The sequence below is a fragment of the Mandrillus leucophaeus genome, unplaced genomic scaffold (genome assembly GCF_000951045.1).
Source record: "Mandrillus leucophaeus isolate KB7577 unplaced genomic scaffold, Mleu.le_1.0 Scaffold317, whole genome shotgun sequence".
NCBI classification, from domain to species: domain Eukaryota; kingdom Metazoa; phylum Chordata; class Mammalia; order Primates; family Cercopithecidae; genus Mandrillus; species Mandrillus leucophaeus.
Window position 1 is genome coordinate 1943449 of NW_012103332.1, and position 8713 is coordinate 1952161.

General features: G+C 41.9%; 1 protein-coding gene across 1 annotated transcript in view; it reads right to left on the minus strand.

Moving 5' to 3' along the window:
* The window catches only part of ZNF518B (zinc finger protein 518B), a 14932-nt gene extending 8145 nt beyond the window's left edge, over positions 1-6787 (minus strand). Inside the window, exon 1 of the mRNA XM_011987820.1 lies at positions 6603-6787. The gene's annotated coding sequence lies outside the window, so the exon portion shown is untranslated. The remainder of the gene's footprint in view (positions 1-6602) is intronic.
* Positions 6788-8713: the final 1926 nt, after the last annotated feature.

The following is an 8713-nucleotide window of genomic DNA, read 5'->3' on the forward strand; positions in this document are numbered from 1 at the left end:
GTTTTTCATCTGGCAACTAGACTTAGGAACAATTATCCAATCCCTCCCAGAGCCACTATGATGATTAGAATGCTAGAGTATAAGAACGCTAGAGTGTTTCGAGTCCTTCTCCCAGTGTCAAGAGGCAAGAGGGACTCAGTCAGTGTTTGTTCAATGACAATGATGGGTAGCAACACAGGTAGCTTCCTTCTGGCACAGTGCTAACAGGTCAAGAGCCATATAAAGGTAGTCTGAAAGACCGACGTGGGGGAGTGAAAAAGCCCCTCCATAGGGCTCAAGAGATACAACAGTAATGCACTCAGATCTGGTGTAAAACCTGCCCTTTGGAAAGCACCAAAATAACATACCATATCTGATGATAAGCTGTATTTTCTTTGGCAGTGTTGTCTTTTCCTACTCTACTTTTGCCAAAGACAGTCACCTTCTTCAAAAGCAGTTTCCAGCATGAAATCAGGCCCTCAATCAGACTTGCCCTATCTTAAGTATGCATACAACACTTAAGACATCAAGCAGATGGAGACCTGCAGGGTTGCAGTGGGGGGTTGGAGAAACATCTATCCCCTCAATGTTGAAACACACATACCTGTGTAAGGGGATCATGATTTTGGACAGGACACATGAATGCCTCAAGCTGGCAAACAATACATGGCCAAAGATAAGGCCTTTCACATTACACTGCATTTCTGGTAGAGACAACACCACTTTCAGGAGTCTTTATGAGAAGCTGGCACACACTTTAATTTCCAAATTTGCAGAGGCTTTAGTGAAGGAAGACGAAGTAACTCCCAGGATTTCTGCTGCTCATCAAGCGACCTCAAGCAGGAACTCACCTGCATCTCTTATTCATCTATTAAAAACAAGCCCATGACTTCTATGCCCAGTCTGACACTGCTGATCCTCAAAATCACATACTTCATCATCTAAAGAATGCTGCTATCATCAACATAGTCATGTCAGCATTGGTATCCAGGTAAAACAGAAAAGCTGCAGCAGCAGCCAGAACCCAAGAAAACCAAAGCCTAAGGAATGAAGAGGCTTAAGACTGGTGATGAGGGGGATCTGATCCAGCAGTTCTCAACCTGGAAAAGCCTCAGAATCAGAGCAAAAATGGACAATTTCCCAGGCTTCATCTAAAAGTGAGTGAATCTAAGTCTCAGGAGAGAAGGAAGGAAAAGAGATTTTTGTGGCTTGTAAAGGCACCCTAGGTAATCCTGATGAAAAGCCAGCATTCCAAATTACTGGTTGAAGCTTCTGAGAATATTTAAATCCTTAAAACATCTTCTGCAATTGACCATGCAGCTGATAATTTAATATTGCCATAAACAAAAAACCATTTCCCTCTACAGGCAGCCAATTTTATTTTCACATAGTTCTCATTATCAACAATTTACCCTTAAATGAAAGAGAAATCAGCTTTCCTATAAATTTCCTTGTTCTGCCTTGACTCTGAAGCAACAAAAATAAACTTAATTCCTCTTGACCAACCAGTTACCAATCTGCACATCTCTCATCCTCACTTCTCAATTCTGTTCAAAAGATTTGCATACAAGTTGGTATCTATGTTTATGCTTTGACCTACCAGTCTCGTAATACTAGTGTGAGTGTGAGAAAGAAACTTGCCTGCCACAATTTGCTTACCAACTATTTCAACATAACACCCTCTATATTAGCCCTAAGAAATTCTCAACTAAGTCATGTGACAAGATTCCTCTATTTGAACAATTATCCAAACCAGGATTCCACTGGCTCATTTTCAGTGTTTCAGCCTCTTGCTCAGCCCCCAGGAGTCTTCAAAAATCACAGAAGGCACTTTGCCATTTTTCTCTCTAAGTCCCTTCAAAAGTTGGGGGTGGGGAGGTATCATTGATTCTAAAACTGAATACTTGAAAATCTGAGACAGACTGGGCAGTAAGATCATGTCCATCAGCAAGGAATGGAGAGCATCCCAGCCAAGGAAAGTCCCCAGAGAATACACCAAGCCAACCAGAATGCATGAGGAAGGCAGAGTCCTCTTGGAGAGGCCTCTGCAAAACTTTCTCAGCAGTTATTTTGAATTAAGAATCCATAGGAGCAAGTGCCAATATGAAGCATGCAGCCACGATTATTAGCAAATGCAGTGCGATGGGGAAGGCAGGACATCTGGGCCATAACTGGAATATGTCACCTGTTTGAAAGTATCTTCTTGGCTTCTAAACTATGCTCAAAAGAATGCAATGTTACTACATTGCCACATCCCTCTGTGCAAGTGAAAAAGATGTGAGATTTCTTCATAACAAGTAGATGGGAGTTCTCTTTCGCCTTTGTAACCTGTGTGTCTAGTGACAGGGGAAAATGCGTCTAAGATGTAATACTCCAAGACAAAGATAAATGGACACAGCCACATGAAGAATGAAGATGGCTCCGATGTTGGTATTTATACAGGGACACTCCTGAGGGACAGGAAGCCTATCTATATAAAAGGCTCTCAGCCCATCCCTTCCACACAACGTACTCCATGGTTCACATCCAAGTACACACACCTGTGAAGCTGAGTCATCTTGGCAAGTTATGGCCCTGGGGGTGGATGACCAACGAGTACAAAAGACCCTGGAGACAAAGCTGTGCATGGGTATGCTGGAACTGAAAGGGTACTCAATAAATCACTATTATAAACAGCAGGGTCAGTGTTTGCCTACCCTGAAAACTCTCAACATCTGTTACAAAAGCCTCTGCATTTGACGTCTTAAGACTTTCAGATGGCTTAGGAAAGCACTCAAAAACACAGAAAATGGTATCATTAATTTTATAGCACAATAAATAAGATGTCCATTTATTAATTTGCCTGTTTTCAAAAAATTATTTAGCAACATACAGTGAGTTTTCTAATGTAGAATGATATACAGCATGAGCCAAAGATGACTGCCACGCACCAAAGGCGAGTGGCACAGTGTGTCACAGATGTGCTCTCTGGACTGAGTCTTATCTTTCTTCAAAGGAAAGACCTGGAAATAGCCCTGAATGCATTCACTGTTGGTGGGTTTTCTTTTGATTTTGAGCTCACTTGCCCTGTTTTCTTAAAAACTTCTTATGCAGACATAAAAACAAAGTATCGAGTTTGGAAGAATCCAGATCAGTGACATTGTGGGCTATAAAAAAACATAAAAGACTGTGTAAGTTCCTATTAAAAATGAAGTATTTGACTTCTAACTATTGGAAACATCTAATGCTCAATAGAATTAGAAGAGAAATAAGTTGTAACACAGTGTTTAAAGCTAGAGATTCAGGAATCAGATTATAAGGTTTAAAATCCCAGCTCTATCACTTTCTAGATATATGACCTGGGTATGCAAACTGTTTTGATTCCTCACCTGTAAAATGAGACAGAAACAGTACATACCTACCCCACAGAGCTACTGGGAGGATTAAATTACTGACATATCATAAGCTGTTAAAAATATTATTTTCCATTTTTAATTTAAAAAAATACCAATCCACATAGTCAGAGGGGCTAAAATACAATTTTCTTAGCTGCCTAATTAACTGCTCTACTCAGAATATGCCCTGAATCTCACTTTATATTTTAATCTTATTTGTCTGGTTATATAGCCCAAAAGATAATTTACCTCTGTGGCAAAACCACCCACCAGCTTCAGTGCAAAGGGGCTAACAGCCATTTATAATCACCATGGAAAAGATGCTCCAACTACAAGAGTACTCACTACAATATAGGTTTATATATAAACTAGTTACTAAACTACCTTTTCCTCACCCACTTCTCTCAAAGTTCAGCCAAAGTGTGAAATATCCCTGTAGCAAATGAATGTGTTTCTGTGATAAATGTTAATGTGAAAAGGTGGCCAGTTATATCGCATACATGCTACATGGACCACCACATACATTTCTGTTCGTGAAATGCCCAGCAAGCTCAGTGTTAGCTGACTGTGACTGCATCGTTTTTGGATGGAGAAGCAGACTTAAGCAGCTCTTTTCAGGAATTCTGACCCCAGAGTCCTCCTTTGAATGTAGCCTCTACCATACTCATTGCTGGGGCAGGGTATAGCTGCTGTACCTATGAAGATCACAATGGAATGGGTGGAAAGGTTTACGGTTCCATCTCTGATCCTGTCCCTTATTTGCAGGGTCCTTCGGCAAATAATTTTTCTCTGTGCATTGACAAGCAAGGAATAATGCTTTACCATCAGCAAACTTAAAGTGCGATCAGGAGATGCAAACTAGATATGTATGCCAAGCATTAAGCCCAATGGCATAACCACTTACAAATTGTATCTATATTCCTTCTGTCTCTTTCACCATAGCAAAGGCTTGTCTAGCTTTCCCAGTAACCAAAATTTTAAAACAATTCTACCCGAAAGTGCCCAGTAAACACTTAAAATCAATCAGGAAAAAAAATTTCAAAATTAGACATCAACTGCCAACATTTCCCCAGTAGGATGATATTGAGGAAGAAACTTGCCTCAGAAAGAGCTTTTTCAGACCACTAATATGAATCAGAAGCAAAGTGCTGAGTGAACAGATTTAAAAGGGGGAAAAAATCCATTAAGTGTCATAACCTTTTTGTCAAACTACCTTGCAATGAGATGACTGAATTGCAAATTGATTGCCATCTTGATGATGAAAAATACTTCCAAATGCTGCTGACAAATGTACCATCCTTGGGATCCTAGATTTCCATATGAAACCAAGTGTACTGCTTGGGCAGCAGAATGGACCAAGAAGGCTGCAGGAGACAGCCTGATTCCTCTGCTTTCCAGGTGAAAGCAGCTGAGTGTAACACAGTAGAGAATAACGACCTTGGGACATCAAGAACAAGGTTCAAAACCTAGGTGTCTGGTTTACTAGCACATGATTTCAAACTTGTTAACCTATCTGAGCCTGAATGTTCTCACTCATAAACTGAGAATATTTCTCATTTATACAGTTGATGTGAGGATAAATGAGAAAAGGGTATATGCAAGTGGGAGGTAACTTTATGCTTGGCAAAGAGTAGATGTTTCGTTAAGAAATCAGTCAGTATATTTTTTTAAGATGCCCTCACAGGTAGAAGAATTCAATAATGTCCAGAGAAGCAGATACTGCTTAGCTTAACAAATGAATCTGATGAGGCAAAAGTCTGTATCAACATGAGTTCATTAGTCGGCAGGAAGTGAGGGTCTTCTCCCCACCCTGTCTACAGGGAATATTCTAGAGATTGACTTGACACTGCTGTGCACATCAACTAAGTCTATATCAGAAAACAAAGGAAATGATACCATAGACTTTTTCTTAACATTTTAAGAAAAAAATCTTTCTAAAAAAGAATACAGCCAGTATTAGAGTGCGTAATGTTTAAAACTTCAACTTTGTATGTGGAAAAAAAATGTGAAAGAGCAAATGTGCTCTTGTAAGCATTAAAAATACATATGGTAAAAATAAGGTAGTATTACAAGGAATATTACAAAATTTTATGTCATGAAGCACACCAAATGACTCCAGGTCTCTAAAGGTGCTAAAAATGAGACGTGTTTATTTCAAAAAAGAAATCAAAAAGGGATTTCCTTTTTGCCTTAAAAATGTGCAGAAAAAAATGGATTCAGAGTTTAATAAAACAGTATAATCAAGCACAGAAAAAATATCTTCCGTTAAACCAGTAGTTCTTAACCCTCGCTGCATTAGGGCAATTGGCCTGTCATGTGCCCGGGATATTAAACTTACTTTTTAGAGGAGGTCCCTGGGACAACTGATCACCCCACTGCACACCAGAATTACTTGGAAGCTTCAAAAATGATGTCCCCCACCACCCCCAAGACTCCACTGTAATTGGGGAAGAGGTGGGGATATTGGGATTTTTAAAAGCTTCCCAGGTAATTCTCACATGCAGCTATGCAGCCAAGGCTGCAAACCACCTGGCATTACAGGTGCACGTGCACTTGGGAATGGCAAGAATAATATCGACATCCTTGTACAAGATTTTATATTCTTGTGGGTGCCTGGAGGTGGGGTGAGGCCACCACCCCGGGGCTGTAATGGGACAAGCAGAGTCAGGGTTCCACCCTTGCGTAGCCCTGTGACCTTGGAAACACCAATGATGCTCTCTGCAAAGTGTATAATGAGGTATCTACTTTGCAGATTCTTAGAAATTTGGATGTTCCTGGCACAGTGCCTGGCATAGTGTGAGTACAATGAGCACTGCCCAGGACTGTTTTATCCCCACACCTGCTGTGGGCTGCCGTTTTTAAGGAGTCTAACAGAAGATGGAGAGAAGTAAATGGGTATGATAAGTAGAGCAGTGAATGTTCTATCAATGATCTGATTAGAGTACTCTCCCAGTGGCTGCTGCTTGTCAATCCCGGAGCACCTTGGCCCTTGGCCCAAGTCAGATGGAAAGACTGCCTGCATAAGCAGGTTCCTATGTTACCTCGAAACTTCTCAAAGCCAGCCTTCAATTATCTGCTTCTTCCCTGATAACACGTCTGCTGAAGTTATATGGCTTTTTGAAGATCAGAGCTGGTGAACAGCAGCAAGTGTGTCCAGTCTTACATTCTTTGTTTTCTGCTACCCTGCTGTGTGAAGCTGTGAAATGAAGCCATAGACAGCATCTGCTGCCACTTCAGCACTGTTCTTACTTCCTGCCTGGAGCCTTGGAGTTGCAGATACAAGTAAAAAATGTGGCAAGTCCCACGGGCTCTTCCTTCTCTTTCAGGCCTTCTCTTCTCAGGCGTGGAGTGCCATGAGTTTCACAACCTCAGGCCCTGGTGTAGGCTTCTACATCAGAACCCTGGGCGTCAGCAAGGCTGCACAAAGAGGCCTGCAACAGAAGCCAAACACTTGGGTTTCAGTCCTGGACAGGCACAGCGCTGGTTTCTCAGAGAGTGCTGAAGATAAGGGGAATGAGCCCCAGAAGTGGTTCTCAAGCAGGGGTGTATGGCAGAGTCACCCACGGAACTTAAAAAGGATTCCCAGGACTCACATGCAACCTAGCAAATCAGGTTACCATTCCCTGGGGTGGGGCTCAGGCATATGGTTGAAAATTCTCCCTAGCTGATTTTGATGCCTCCCCACCCTCACCCCATGATGACAATGTTTAGACTGGCTGATCTGTAGCTGCTTTCACTCCAAGGATGAATCCTGGAAATTGCAGTTAGCTGGGTTTGCATAACAAAGAAAAAGGAGTAGACAACAGGCGGTTTGAGAACAATCAAAATTGGGAAAACCCTCCCTGGTAAGGATCTTGTTTATCATGATCAATAGCAAAGGGTTTGGCCAAGGCAGGCACTCAGTAAGGTTCGTATTGGTTGAAAGAATGAGTGAACGAATGAAAGAGCAGCCTTCACAGAGACAAAAATAAAATGTTCTTTGTTCTTCCTTTTGCACAAAAACTGGCCCCGATCCCCTTACTTAAAGGCAAATAAATCTCTAGAGATCTCAATGGATTTTTTTAAATTGCCATTTTGCATTTTTAAAATCTTCAGATTGGGCATAGCACATCAGAAAGGAGTTCCAATAAACAAAGTAATGCCATCCTTTGTCTGCTCTTTTCAAACTGCATTTGCAATGAATGTTATCAGCATAACAAAACTATCTACATACAAAAGTGTTATTTTTCAAGGCTAAATGTGATCCAAGATGAAAGTAATTTTTAAGAATTGCATCCTAGGTTAAAGATATCAGTATTACACAATTTTAAAAAAGAACTATTTGTATCCTACTCAAAGAGACAACAGTATATAACATTGGTTTCTAAAACAATATTTCCTGAACCCTTGGATGTGTACTGACATCACAGGCTGGGCTGAACTCTGCTCTGTGTGACTCGAGAGAGAGAAAGAGATGCATTACCATCTTCAGTCTCTGCTCTACTGTAGAAGAGTACTGCAAGCTTCTGGAGACCCAGGTTTGCCTTAACTCTTGGTGATTTCAAGTCTAAACTTAGGATGGTTTAAGGATTCTAACACAACATTAGATTTTAGCTATGTAGATTTCTACTTTTAAATAGGACATAATGTTCAGTAGTTCATTTTTTTTTAATGTTACGTTGACAAATCGTTCATTATTCCAATTTTTAAAGTCAGAGGTATTTTAACGGGATACATTAGACAACTTACAAAGACGTAAGTGTTTTCTCCCGTTCGCTCTTTTGGCTTTTCCTTTCTGGTTGAGAAACTTTCATTCTTTTGAACCCTGAAATTTCTTGGCTTTATAGAGCCCCAAACCCCAAAGACACCAAGATAAGACGGGCACGCCGGGATGGGGAGGTCCCACAATGACATCAGCATTTGGAACAATTCAAACCTTCACTGTATCTTCTCACTCAACCTCCTAAGTCCTCACCCCCCGCAAAAGATGCGCAGAATCTCGATGGACGAGCCCACCCCTGAGACCCTCTCAAGGAAAGACAATGCCAGGCTGGTTTTGGAGTTTATTGTCGGCACGCTCCCCCGATGGCAAGCAGCAACCGAGGCGAGCGGGCCTAAGCCTGGGCGCTCAGAGGACGAGGCCAGGTGCAGCGGGCTCATCGTCGTCTCCCAGAAGGGCCCGCTCGCCGCGAGGGAAGGCCGGGATTCTTCCAACCGAAGAAAACCAAAACCGTCAATGCTCAGCTCGGAGGCCCGCAGGAGGCTTTAAAAATGGCCTCCTGACGACACTTCCTGCTTGGCGCGGACGGTAGGAGCCCTCGGAGGAGGCATCCTTCATAACGCTGGGGGCGGGGAGCGCAGGCTGGGCCAGCGGCACCACA